Genomic DNA, 12,052 nt, shown 5'->3' with positions numbered 1-12,052 from the left:
AGGACCATCACAAAGACCATACATCCCGAAGGACCGAGTAAACAGGCCATACATCCCAAAGGACCACCTAAATAGGAAACATTGGCTAAACAGCCCACCACAAAGGCCACACAATTGGCTAAAGAACTCGCCACAAGACTACACAATGACTCAAAAGTCCATCACGAAGGCCACACTAGCGCCAGCAAGGCCCACAACTATTAGAAAATGGATTACAAAACGTTTCTAGCATCCGACAGGAACACTCAACTGAACGGAGAAATCCACTCCAACTATATCCATCCAACCATCCGCTTCTCTAGGCTCGATACCTACCAAGAAGAATCTTGTACCGATCATCTATAAACTGCTCCATTCTCCTAAGATATGATGGAAGCTTCTCAACATTTGCTGCCCTCGGCTGAACCCCCGCCACCAGCAGCACAAATGGAGCCTGCACTGGTACCACTCTTAGTAACCAGCTCCAATAGCAACTGTAACATCCGTGAACCAGAATCCTGGTTTGGGAGTTGCATCGGTCGATGCAAATGTTGCATCAGTCGATGCAAGGTTAATTCTCTGCATTTTGACTTAAGTCAAACGCTGCGTTTTGGGGAAAGAAACCCTTAAGATCGTGGTTTTTGTCTCATTCGTGTGTGGAGCCGCTTTTGAGAGAAACGAAAGAGGAAGAAAGTGTTCTTGGTGTTCTTGGGGATTTCTGGAGATTTGTGGCATTTTTTGGTGAGATCGGTAACTGGGATCATTGTAGGAGCTTCCTAGAGGCTTGTTCTTGCTTGTTAGAGGTTCAGATTCTTCTGTGGCAAAGGTAAGTGCATGACCATGGCTTATCTAAGCTAGAGATCTCTCTGATTTGCTTGTTATGTGTTGCTAGGCTGGTTAGATTGTTATTTGGGACGTTAGGAAGCTTTCTTGTGGCTTGGGATCGAGTTTCGTGATTGCAGGAACGAAGATCCGGCGAGAAGCTTCGGAGGAAAACGATGCTCGGCATTGCATCGGTCGATGCACTTTGTGCGTCGGTCGATGCAGATGCGAGGACGGCGCGTAAACTCTAGGGTTTTCGTGTTATATCGAGCATGCGTCGGTTGATGCATATCTTGCATCGGTCGACGCAAGTTAACCTTGCATCGGTCGACGCAGATCTTGCGTCGGTCGACGCAACCTCCATCTGGTGTCGGTCGATGCATGTTGGTATCGGTCGATGCAGAGTCCTGGTTTGTTATTGTTGATTGTTGAATGTTGTTTGATGGTTAGAGATGTCTCTATTGCTTGTGTGTATAGCCCAGTAGATGGGAGGATTGCCTTACTGAGTGTTTATAAACTCATGCATTGCAATATGTGTTTGTGGTGTAGGTAAAGGCAAAGTGTGATCGTGGAATCAAGGCAATGAAGAGGAGGATGTTCTAGGGACTCGGTTTTATGTTGTCTGGCATTGCTAGGTTGCTAGAGTTGGGTCATTAGAACATTGCTAGGTTGCTGGTTCTATGATTCCTGTTGTTTTGGATATTGATTATGTTAGAATATGGTTATATTTTATTATTGGATTATTATTGAATATTGGTTGGTTATTTCCGTGGTTGAATGTGTTGGTGGTTAGGTGGCTAGTGGGTATGGGACCACTAGTTGTAGTTTATTTTATTATATTATATTTATTATTTATTATTTTTTTTTAAAACAGGTCGGTCGTTTCATTTCGGTATCAGAGCCCTTACGGTTCTAGGGTTGGGTTCACTAGGTTTCTGTTGTAGATGTTTGGGATTTGCATGCTTAGATTGATTATGTGAGTTAGTCAATTGCGTGTGGCATGGAGTCCTAGAACATTCTCTTCGAGCCGAGTGTGTGATTCCACGGTGAGTTTATGTTTGTGTGTTATAATAGAAATTGTTTGCTTAGCCTTCTGTTCATAGTAGTGCAGATGGTTAGAGAGGATGCTGTGGCTGGTCGAGGTAGTGGACGCGGACGTGGTCGTGGACGCGGACGTGGTCATGGTAGGGGCAGAGTACCAGTGGTTAGTGAGACCGAGGACCAGAGTGTGACAGCAGAGGGTGTTGGCGAGTCGCAGGGTGTTCCGGGGGATTCCGTGAGTGTGGCAGGAGGGGGCGGTGTTGATGCTCCAGTGGCCGGTGATGCTAGGGTTCCGGGTGTGGGAGTCCCAGCGGGTGGAGTCCCTGGTACTGACTTTGCGGCTATGCTAGTACAGGTGTTAGAGCGGTTACCACCAGTGGTACTGGCTCAGGCTCAGGTAGTGCCACCAGTGGTGGCGGAGGAGCGGCAGCCAGTGGTTGCGGATGTGGGAGCACATAGATGTTATTTTTCTTTGCTCAAGGAGATGAAGCATCTGTTCACTGAGAGGTTTTCGGGTGGTACAGATCCTACTGTTGCGGATGCGTGGAGGACGAGTGTGGAACGTAACTTCCATATTCTGAGATGTCCTGAGGAGTTTTGGGTGGACATAGGGGTCTACTATTTGAGTGGTGATGCTTAGTTGTGGTGGAGATCAGTGGCTGCTAGGAGGGTGCAGCGGGAGATGACTTGGGCTGACTTCGTCTTGGAGTTCAACCGCAAGTATTTTCCTAGAGAGGCATTGGATCGGTTGGAGGTGCAGTTCCTTCAGTTGTCTCATGGGACACGGTTAGTGCGGGAGCTGGATTTGGAGTTCAGTCGACTTCTTTGTTATGGGGGTCGAGCTTTGGAGTCTGAGGAGGCTCAGATCAGGAGGTTCTTGAGGGCTCTACGTGATGACTTGAGAGTTCACTATAGAGGGAAGAGTTATGCTACGCGTGCAGAGCTGGTTGAGACTGCAGCAGAGATTGAGGAGGATATCCGGGCACAGTCAGTGGCGCTAACTCCAGCAGTTCAGCCTAGTAAGGCTCAGCAGCAGGGAGGTTCTAGCAGGGGCGGTAGGCATGCTCAGGGAACCAAGAGGAAGTGGGAGGCTACGCAGAAGCCGAGTGGTGCGGGTTGCTTCGGTTGTGGGAGCAAGGATCACAGGGTTGCTAGTTGTCCCAAGAGGAGTGTTCCGACGACAGGACCTCGGGTATGTTATCATTGTAGGGAGACAGGGCACATCAGGCCTTTTTATCCCAAGTTGCAGCCGGCAGCAGTGGCAGCGTTGCAGCAGGTGCAGCCTGGTGGTCAGCAGGTGGCACGGATTGAGCAGGGGCCACGGGTTTACACGACAGTAGAGACTGGTGGAACCAGTGCTGGGGTGATCACAGGTATAATTTCTGGTACTTAATCTTTGTGAATTTTAGTAGGGTCAGATTTTTATGTTTCCTTTGATAAAGTGTTAGGTTCTCAACACATGAGGTTTGTGTAGGGACCTTGTTGGTGGGCGGGTTTAAGTCCCATGTTATGTTTGATTCTGGAGCTTCTCATAGCTTCATTACTCCAGAGTGTGCAGAGTGTGCGGGGATCAGCGGGGATCCTGGAGAGCGTGCAGGAGTTCTTAGGGTTGCGGGAGGTGAGTTCCTGAGAGTGATTGGACTAGCTAGAGGAATTGATATTCAGATCGCAGGGGAGTCGTGGCCAGCGGATTTGCTTATCAGTCCAGTGGAGCTTTATGATGTTATTCTCGGGATGGATTGGTTGCATCGACATAGGGTGCATTTGGATTGCCATCGGGGTAGAGTAGAGTTTGAGCGTTCAGGAGGGAAGTTGGTGTTTCAGGGTATTAGACCGACTTCGGGGAGTCTCGTGATCTCAGCCATTCAGGCTGGGAAGATGATCGAGAAGGGCCGTGAGGCTTATTTGGTTACTATATCTATGCCAGAGTCAATGGGGAAGTCTACGGTGAGCGGTATCCCGGTAGTGGAGGAGTTTGAGGATGTGTTTCAGTCTTTGCAGGGATTACCACCATCTTGGTCGGATCCTTTTACCATTGAACTGGAACCAGGGACGATGCCGTTATCCAAGGCTCCTTACAGGATGGCTCCAGCAGAGATGGCAGAGCTGAAGAAGCAGCTAGAGGATTTATTGAGTAAGGGATTCATCCGTCCTAGTGTATCACCGTGGGGAGCGCCGGTGTTGTTTGTGAAGAAGAAAGATGGGAGTTTCAGGTTGTGCATTGATTATCGGGGTTTGAACCGGGTCACTGTGAAGAACAAGTATCCTCTTCCTAGGATCGATGAGTTGTTGGATCAGTTGAGGGGTGCTACTTGGTTCTCTAAGGTAGATCTGGCGTCGGGTTACCATCAGATACCGATAGATGAGGCAGATGTGAGAAAGACTGCTTTCAGGACGAGGTATGGGCACTATGAGTTTGTGGTGATGCCCTTCGGATTGACTAACGTGCCAGCAGCGTTCATGAGATTGATGAACAGTGTGTTTCAGGAGTTTCTGGATGTATCTGTCATCATTTTCATCGACGATATCCTGGTTTATTCTAAGAGTCCTGAGGAGCATGCAGTGCATTTGAGGGCAGTTATGGAGAAGCTGCGGGAGCAGAAGTTGTTTGCCAAGCTGAGCAAGTGTAGTTTTTGGCAGCGTGAGATGGGCTTTCTGGGTCACATTGTTTCTGCAGAGGGGGTTTCAGTGGATCCAGAGAAGATTCAGGCTATCAGAGATTGGCCTAGACCGCAGAATGCCACAGAGATCAGGAGTTTTCTTTGATTGGCAGGATACTACAGGAGATTTGTGCAGGGGTTTGCAAGCAGAGCACGTCCTATGACTAAGTTGACAGGGAAGGATGTTCCTTTTGTCTAGTCAGAAGAGTGTGAGGAAGGCTTTGCAAGCTTGAAGGAGATGTTGACTACTGCGCCAGTGTTGGCTTTGCCTGAGCAGAGAGAACCCTATGTGGTTTATCTAGAGTTGGTTTGGGGTGTGTTCTGATGCAGCATGGGAAGGTGATTGAATATGCTTTGCGGCAGTTGCGGGTGCATGAAGGAAACTATCCTACTCATGATTTGGAGATGGGTGCTGTAGTTTTTGCCCTGAAGATTTGGAGATCTTATCTTTATGGTGCAAAGGTACAGGTGTTTACAGATCATAAGAGCCTGAAGTATATATTCACTCAGCCTGAGCTGAATTTGAGATAGAGGCGGTGGATGGAGCTGGTGGCAGATTATGATTTGGAGATAGCCTATCATCCTAGTAAGGCTAACACGGTTGCAGATGCTCTGAGTCGGAAGAGGGTAGCTTCGGCTCAGGAGCAGGAGATGGAGTCTCTGGTAGGGGCGATCAGTGCTTCGAGCTTGTGTGCTGTTTCACAGGAACCGTTGGGTTTGGAAGCAGTAGATAGAGCAGATCTTCTAAGTAGGGTGAGGTTGGCTCAAGAGAAGGATTTAGGGCTGGTGAATGCCTCTAAGGATGTGGATTCAGAGTATCAGGTCTCAGATAATGGTACTATCTTGGTGCATGGTCGGGTTTGTGTGCCCTAGGATGAGGAGTTGAGGTAGGAGATTCTGAGAGAGGCTCATGCGAGCAAGTTATCTATTCATCCAGGAGTGACTAAGATGTACCGTGACCTCAAAAGGTACTATCATTGGGTCGGGATGAAGAAGGATGTGGCTAGTTGGGTTTCGAGGTGCGATGTGTGTCAGCTAGTGAAGGCTGAGCATCAGGTTCTTGGCGGATTACTGAAGAGTCTACCCATTCCTGAGTGGAAGTGGGGTATGATCACTATGGATTTTGTGGTAGGATTGCCAGTGTCACGGACTTTTGATGCTATTTGGGTCATTGTGGACCGGTTGACTAAGTCAGCACATTTTCTGGCCATTAAGAAGACTGATCGAGCAGCGGTCTTGGCTAAGAAGTATGTGAGGGAAATAGTCAGATTGCATGGGGTGCCAGCGAGCATTGTGTCTGATAGGGATTCTAAGTTCACTTCGGTGTTCTGGAAGGCATTTCAGTTAGAGATGGGTACTAAGGTGCATATGAGTACAGCTTATCATCCCCAGACTGATGGACAGACTGATGGACAGTCAGAGAGGACGATCTAGACGCTGGAGGATTTGCTGAGGATGTGTGTGTTGGATTGGCGTGGCCATTGGGCAGATCACCTGAACCTGGTAGAGTTTGCTTACAACAACAGCTATCAGGCGAGTATTAAGATGGCTCCTTATGAGGCTTTGTATGGGAGACCATGTCGTACACCATTATGCTGGACTCAGGTGGGGGAGAGGAGCATGTTTGGTGCTAGTTTTGTTCAGGAGACCCCAGAGAAGATTCGGGTTCTCAAGCTGAACATGAAGGAGGCTCAGGATAGGCAGAGGAGTTATGCTGATAGGAGGAGGAAAGATTTTGAGTTTCAGGTAGGAGACAGAGTGTACCTCAAGATGGCTATGTTGCGGGGTCCAAACAGGTCATTGTCAGAGACTAAGTTGAGTCTGAGGTATATGGGTCCATTCAGAGTGATTGAGCAGGTTGGACCAGTGGCATATAGACTGGAGTTATCCGAGGTTATGCGTGCATTCCATAAGGTTTTCCATGTGTCTATGTTGCGGAAGTGTCTCCGTGAGGGTGAGCGGGTGTTGGCTAAGATTCCTGAGGATCTTCAGCCTAACATGACAGTGGAGGCGAGACCAGTGAGGGTTCTCGAGAGGAGGATCAAGGAACTTCGGAAGAAGAAGATTCCTTTGATGAGAGTCCTGTGGGACTGTGATGGTGTTGAGGAGCAGACTTGGTAGCCTGAGGCAAAGATGAAGGCAAGGTTCAAGAAGTGGTATGAGAAGCAAGCCGCGACCTGAGCTTGTTTAGCCTGGTCCCATCTATAATCCGTGGCTAGAGCGGGAATGGAGTAATTCAGCCCATTTCTCTTATTTACTCGGTCGCCTGGGATGGTTGGTTGTGCGACTCAGTAACAAGATGAGGTGGTGCTCGAGGTACAAAGTTTCCGTGAGGCGGGATTTTTGGAGGAAAGTTTCCTAAAATAGAAGTTTCCAAAAGTGGAAAGTTTCCAAAAACGAAAAGTGCTAAATATGGAAAGTTTTACGTGAGTTGGAATTTGTCCATTTTAGCGGTGGAGAGCCTTGGAGGGGCTTGTGTGGCCTTAGTGGCGGACCTTTGAGTCAGTGTGCCCGTGTGTGGCAGTATTCTTTTGTTATTGTGTGGCATTTGTGGTAGTATTCTTTTGTTATTGTGTGGCCTTTGTGGCAGGCCGTTTAGCCAGAGTGCCTGTTTAGGCGGTCCTTCGGGACAGATGGTCCTTCCGGACTAATGGTCCTTCGGGACACACGGTCCTTCAGGATAGATGGTCCTTCGTGACAGACGGTCCTTCCGGACTGATGGTCCTTCGGGACAGAAGGTCCTTCGGGACAGATGGCCTTGGTGGCAGTCCTCTTTAGGCCATTTTGTTTGGCCTTGGTGGCGGTCCTCTTTAGGACATTTTTTTGGCCTGGGTGGCGGTCCTATTTAAGGCATTTTGTTTGGTCTTGGTGGCGGTCCTCTTTAGGACATTTTGTTTGGCCTTTGTGGTGGCCCTTGTGGCATGTATATGATCCTTGAGTGGTCATGAGGTATTCCAGTGAGGGGATATGTGGTTGGTAGGACATTGAGATGTTTTACGCGAGCCACGGGAAGGAAACCTGGATAGGGATAGGACTCAGACGTGTTCAGAATTGTTTGCTCGCGACTCTTGGAGGACTTAGGTTCTCCTAGTACTGCCATATTCAGAGACTTTGTGGCTTGGAAATATGGTTGGTATATCGACTTCGGATGACGATCCGGGGGCGCGCTGTAGGGTGGCAACCCAAGAGACGAGTTTTGGACTTTTCCTTCTTTATATTGTGGCATGCAGACTTATGTCTCATGAGGAGCCAATAAAAACTCAAGGTTTAGGCCTATGAGTAAAGAAAAATCCAAAAAAGTTGAGAGCAAATAACGCCTAGAGCGTGAGTCTATCGCCTAGAGGTGACCTTCTATAGATCGGTCGCAGGAGTGCAGGCAGTGGAGACGGTTGCATGGAAGTCCTTGACGGATGGTTGTTCGAGATTCGAGGTCGAATCTATGTTGGTGGGGGAGAATTATAACATCCGTGTTCCGGGAATAGAGTTTGGGTTATGTTGAGTAAACCAAAAGAGTGGATTTTAATTAATTTTAGTTTAATTAAATCCTGGTTTAATCAAATTAAACCAAAAACCCTTATTTCTCCTTCTAATTATCCATGCATCCTCTATGCTTTTGGTGCTTTTGTCGTCTTTTTCATCAGAGAGAGAGGGAGAGAAAGAGACATAACTCTTGGTTATTGAGTGTAAAGGAGAAAGAGAAGGAGATCAAGCTTTTTCCTTAGTGTTATGAGAGAAACAGAACTGTCAGGGTTTAAGAGAAGGAGGATTCGACGGGTCAAATCCTTTTTAAAGGTACTGATTTTTGGTATGGTTGTAGCTAAGAGATTTTCGTACACTCGCCTTTTTACAGAAGTGAATTTGGGTTAATATTCTAGGAGATATTGGCAGTTTTGTGGGGCGTTTCTTCTCATTCGCGGATTGAGACCAGCGGGTGTTACGGGGATGATTGCGGTTTCTTCTAAAATCTGATCGTGCTGAAATTTTGTGGGACGCTTCGAGACGTATATACCTTGCTTTTCACCGGAGGGATTAGAAAGTTAACGGTTAGTTTTGATTTCGTGGTTTCACTTGTGAGGTTGTTCTTTTCTGTTTTTCTCGCAGTTTGTTTTCAATATTTGTTTGTTGTTGTGATTGGTTGTAGGAGCAAGTTTGGTTGTTCTTGGATATTGGAAAGCCTCTCATTTGGTTGTATTTAGTTTTGTGAATCACTTGTTATGGTAAGTACAGGACCATGGCTTATCTAAGCTGGAGATTTCTCTAATCTGCTTGTTTATGTGTTGTTTGGCTTGTTGATTGTTGATTGTTGATTGATGATTGTTGGTTGATGGTTAGAGATGTCTCTATTGCTTGTGTGTATAGCCCAGTAGATGGGAGGATTGCCTTACTGTGTGTTTATTAAATACTCATGCATTGCAATATGTGTTTGTGGTGCAGGTAAAGGCAAAAATGTGACCATGGAATCAGGGCGATGAAGAGGAGGATGTTTAAGTGGTTCGCTTGGTTGTCTGGCTTCTGTTAGGTTGCTAGAGTTGAGTCCTAGAATGTTGCTTAGGATTGCTGGTTCATTGGTTTATGTTGTTTGGATCATTAGTTATGATTGGAATTAATACTGGATATTGTTGATGTTATGGTTATTGGTTATTATTGGAGTATTATTGGATATATAATTGGTGTTGTTATTTCCGCTGTTGATTGTGATTGTGGTTAGGTGGCTAGTGGGTATGGGACCACTAGTTGTAGTTTATTATTATATTATAGTTATATATTTATTATTTATTATTAAAAAAAGGTCGGTCTTTTCACGTCGTTGGCTCGACGTTAGTTGCTTTCTCAAGCAGGGTGAGGAGAGTGAGTTGTCCTTAGACAAGCTCTCTTGGTTGGTTCTCCATTGTAGGCATCAGGTGGCTCTCTTGCATAATATTCTTCTCTACACCTTCGAGTTGGAGGGTTGAATGGTTTAGCTTCATAGAAAATGTCTCCATTGATGTTGGTGAGAGTCATTCTCCGGTTAGGCCAGTCCATGACGGCTCCGGCTGTGGCTAGGAATGCTCCTCCAAGGATAAGTGGTGTAAACCTTCCTTTCTCAACATTGATGACTTGAAAGTCGGTTGGAACATTACAGATCCCAACTCTCACATGAATGTCTCGCACCATTCCTTTGGGTATTGTGAATGAGGAGTTGGCGAGTCCTATGCGTATGTCCGAGGGTTGTAAGTGTCTCAAGCCAATCTTCCTTTCAGCATCGGTTGACATGATGTTAATACATGAACCGGAATCACATAATGCATCTTCGAATTGAACTCCATTGATAGAACAAGTGATGAGGAACCGGCCAGGGCTCTCCACTTTGTGTAGTGTGTTGAACGGCCGTTGATAGTGTAGGGCTTGATCATAGAGCTCTTTCATCTCTTTCCTTGACTCACAACTCTCAAGAAAGAATTGGTCAATATGATAAATAGAACAAGCTTTTGCGAAAGTGGTACCTTGGGGGGAGTCTCCCAACTGCTGGGTTGAAATCGCCTAGATCTCTTAGGCTTATCATGCGTGGGTACCAGCGGTTGTTTAAGAGGGTGAGACAACGTGGTTAATATTGAAACTGTGTTCCCTTGAATGGCTCATCTTCTTCTTCAAAAATCTCCCCTTCTTCAAGTTTTTGCAAAGGTTGGACTCCTTTGAAGGTTGTGATGGTGTTACAAGTGACATGGGGTGCTGATTTTTCTTCTCCTAAACCTTCTAGATCTCGTGGTGGTGAGGCTTCAAGAGTTGTTACAGCAAAACAATCCTTGATAAGGATCGAAACTTCATCTCTTTGAGATATCTCTTGCAAATCGGGTGTAGGGTTCTTGGTCTCCATCGAAACTTGTGGCTTATCTCTCAAAATATTTTTTTGGTTCTGCAGCTTCTAGGGGAACTTCTTTCACGTCGAGATGCTGTGGAGGAGGAGTAGGGTTCTCCCTTGTTTTTATAGGGCCAAGAATTCCTTTTCTTAAAAGGAAACATGAAAATTTTCCTTTTTCATCAAGAATTTCCTTTTTTCTTCCTTCCTCTTCTCCATCGATCAGGTTTTCTTCTTTGGTGTGTCCAGAAACACACGAGATTGAGCTCTCTAGATTCTCCTCAAGAGACTTGATTCTCTTTTACATGGCAGCTTGCTTAGCTCCAATGTTAGACTCAAGTAGTGGAACAAGAAAACTAGTGAACTCTTCGGTTAGAGTGTCTCCCAAGGTATCAATTCGATTTCCAAACTCTCCTACCTTGGTTTCGGTTTTCTTAGCTCTTTCTTCATAATTCTCCATATGGTTGCATAGGTTGAGGGTCTTATTAAGAATGGCTTCGGAATTGCTATAGCATCTCCAAGGTGTTAATCTTCATGTTGCAATCGCTAATCTCCTTAGTGTTTTCTCTTATCTCCTTTGATTGTTGATTTTTTTCTTCTCTAAGAAATCGGAGCTTCCTCTCCAAGGCTTCAGCAGTTTAAAATTTTTCCTCCTCTACTCTTTTAACTTCAACAGCAAATTTATCCATTCTTCCCGATAGATCATATTGGATTTTGTCGAGATTTCCATGTATCGTCTTCACAGTCTCATCTAGAGACTTTGTCATCCGACTTATAAAGTTCAACATCATCTCTTCTTCAACTTTTTGTTGTGTAGACTCACGAAAATTGTCTTGGTAAACTTGGTGTGGAAGTCGGAAAGGGTCTTGGTAGGAGTGGTTTAAATTGGCTCTAGCTCTCCTTGGATAAGGCTTTTGAAAGCGACTTGGACGGTGACTTGGGACAGTTTCCCAATCTTCATAAACTTCAAATGGTGCTGGAGATGGTCGGGTTCTAGGGTTACCTCTGTAGAAAGCTTCCTCTTGGCGTTGAAATTGTCGAAAAATTGCGGTTTTCGGGAGCTTCTTCTCTAGGGATCTGATATGTCATGCAATAGTTGATGTTTTTTGAGCGTTTCTTCTCCTTCTTTAGCTTCGAGAAGTCGATCTAAGCGATTGTTGACGATCGGTATAAGTTGGAACATCTTCTTCATGAGCTTGTCTAAGGTGTTAGAGCTCCTTGAAGTTCTTGGTTTGCGAGTGTCAAAGAAAAAGTTTTCATTGACTTCAACATTCTTGACTTCTTGTGGATCGAATTCTTGATTCATGGGAAAGTATGGAAAATCCATGTCTTACGGAGTGAATGAGTGGTCAGCTTGGTAGTGAGCTGAATGGGCTGGTAGAGAATGACCATTGCGGGAACCATACATCAAGTGGGCTTGCGGACTGGATGTGATAGACTCCTAAAGAGGAATCTGCTCCCAAGAACACACTCGCAAGGTTTGAAAGATGATTTGGACGGATTGATGATGAACGAAGGGACGAAGATGCAATGGATCGATCGAATGGAAGGTGAAGGGGTGGTTTATTCAGCAGATCGAAGATGAGTGAATGATGAAATGATGCAGTGGACAAAAAGGGGGATTGAAGTGAACTTCCAAGAGAGATGAAAATCTCTTAGACTGCAGGCTCGAATTCAACTTAGATATGACACACTAAGAAGAAGACAAGTTGAG

The sequence above is a fragment of the Camelina sativa genome, chromosome 12 (assembly GCF_030686135.1).
Source record: "Camelina sativa cultivar CO46 ecotype springtype chromosome 12, ASM3068613v1".
Classification (NCBI taxonomy): Eukaryota; Viridiplantae; Streptophyta; class Magnoliopsida; order Brassicales; family Brassicaceae; genus Camelina; species Camelina sativa.
Note: the sequence above shows the minus strand (reverse complement) of the source record.